The sequence below is a fragment of the Bison bison genome, unplaced genomic scaffold (genome assembly GCF_000754665.1).
Source record: "Bison bison bison isolate TAMUID 2011002044 unplaced genomic scaffold, Bison_UMD1.0 scf7180017864349, whole genome shotgun sequence".
NCBI classification, from domain to species: Eukaryota; Metazoa; Chordata; class Mammalia; order Artiodactyla; family Bovidae; genus Bison; species Bison bison.
The window spans coordinates 363,517-366,174 of NW_011494921.1; positions in this window are offsets into that span (position 1 = coordinate 363,517).

Sequence of the window (2,658 nt, forward strand, 5' to 3'; positions counted from 1 at the left end):
AAACACTCCAGAGTTTTGGTATTTCCTTGTGTTTGAATAAGTATCAGGAATAACATAAAAATGTGTCCAGTGTAAACTCATAGGTAGAAATATCACATTTAGTTTGAGTAGATTTCCAGACGCTCCTCTGGTTGGGTCTCCAAAAGATCCCAATCTGAAAACAGTGAAAGATTTGAGAAGTTATGTTGTTAGTGAAAAGTTGTCATTACTCCTTCCATCACCTTGCCTTATCTTATCTTCAGAACAAGTTGTTCTGAGCTGAATGAACTACTGCCCTTCAGATGCTGCACCCTTCACAGCTTACAGGAATCTCTATGAGCCAGGGAAGCAGAAGCCCTGTGAGTGGGCCTGTGCAGTCTTGATCCATCAGTAAAGGAGATTTGTCTTGGTTGCTCCCAGGCGTTTCTCATCAGGAAGATCTGAGGGAGGCGACAAGCTCACTGTTCTTTTGTGACATGTGGGCAGGTTGGGAAACCTGCCCCTGTGAACGCAGGAGATTCTCAGCTAGCTAAGTCTGGAGACAGAACACAGGCCCTTGAGATGTTGCAGCTTCGTACAGTAATAATGCCTCCATAGGCACCTGGAAGCTGGCTCCAAGGTGTGTTGGGGGCAGCCTTCCAGCCTCACGCAGGGGCTGGAACCTCAGCTGTGACGGTCCAGGACCCCGGTCCGCCGCAGGGGCTCAGTCTCTCTGCCTCCCTCTGCACCGCCCTCCCTTCCACCTCTCTCTCTCTCCCCCTCTTTTCCTCTCCCTGCCTCCCTACACGTTCTCTCTCTCTGTCTCTCTCTCTCACCAAACACGCACAGCATCTAAACAAGGGAGCTGGGTCAGCAGGGCTCCACCATTAAATACACCTCGGCTTTGGAGCTAAGCCTCCAGGAAGGCCTCAGGAAAAGCCCCTGCCGGGGCAGCCAGTTTCCCGTGCGCCCTCCCATCTCCACCCTTGAAACGAGGACTTCACCTCCTGGGGCTCTGAACTGCTGCCACGCTTAGTGGCCCTGAAACCAGGAACGAGCCAGAGCGCATCTCTCCTCACCCTTCTGGGTTCTGGGGAGGAGAAGCACCGCCGGAGCCACGACAGAGCCGCCCACACCCGCAGGCCGGCCCTGCGAGGCCCTGACCGCCTCCTGCGCGCCGCCCCCCGGCGCCGCGTCCGCTCCAAGGCCGCCGCCGGCCCCGCTGCTCCAGGGCCTCGTGTCCTGAGCTCTCAGTGTCCGCGCTGCGCAGGCTTGCTCAGGATCGCATGGATACAGATAAATGTCTCGTGGTCATGGAGAAATACTGCCATGGCTTCTCTCCAGACTCTTACGAGTGTTTAATTTGGCTGATAGGATCGCTGGTGGTACCGCACCGAAGAGAACTTCCTCTGCCCCCCACACCCCCCCCAATTTATTTCTAATCACAGAGTGTGATCTTATGTGTAAATAGATCATAGACATAGCTAGTTAACATAAGATCGTACTGACTCAAGCTGGGTCCTCATCCAATGACTGGACCCTTATATGAAGAGAAGAGACACAGGGAAGAAAGTCATGTCGAGACAGAGGCACAGGCCCGGAAACTCGACGAACCACCAGGGGGTAGAAAAGGTAAAGAGATTTCTCCCCGAGAGCCTCGCGAGGAAGTGTGGTCCTGAGAACACACTGATTTTAGACCTCAAGCCTCCAGAAGTGGGAGACAATGAATACGGTGGTTTGAAACCTCAGTGTGGGCCGCTCACGACAGAGGTCCTAGGAACCTAACACAGTGCCTGGAGAGCAGAGAAGTGCCCTCTCACACTCCCGTGCCTAAACTGTTAAGTTACGGTAGTTTACTAGAGCAAAAACTCAACCATTTCAGCAATCAAAAATACATTCAAAGAAGGACATGAACCTCATCTAAACAACATTGTACATCAACATTCAATGCAATGCCCTGAATTTCAGGAGCAAATCTTGCCGGGGTCCAGCCCCGGTGGATCCAGGGAATTCGAAGCGGGGACGGCATTGGCGAGGATCAGGAAACAACTGCTTAATTAAACGTTAATTGAGGATATAAAGAGTAATAGAATAAGGATAGCTCAGTGAGGAAATTTCAGTGGAGAAAAGAGGCTGAATAATTCAGCCAGAAGGTAAGAGAAAGAACGACATGGTGAGACCAAGTTTCGGTGAACAAGGCCCGCACTTTATTTTCCAAAGTAGTTTTTATACCTTAAGTTATGCATAGAGGATAATGGGGGAAGGGGTAGAGTCATGCAGTAAGCCAGGCTTTCTTCCTGCAAACTTATCATATGCAAAAGTTTAGGTGATTTGCATCATCTTCTGGCCCAGAGGCCTTTTCCTCTAAAGGTGATTATTCTAAAGTCAGGCGCCAGCCTCCAAAAAGCACTAGATAAAGTTGCATTCCTACAGAGCAAAGGAGTGGTGGGCTATAACAAGAAAAAGAATTACCTCAAGGGTCCCAGGTTACAAACATTAAAGCTACTACTTACACCAATTATATTAATCAATACACTGCCAGGGACACAGCAGGTAAGGGATATGGAGACTTAGCAGCAAATATTGGCCCAACAAGTGAAAATCCCTTCACCAATACAATTTCTAATCAATCTTTTGACTGCTCAAAGGAATCTGTATTTAGACAGTTTAGAACATCTCATGCCTCTCACAGTTTGGAGG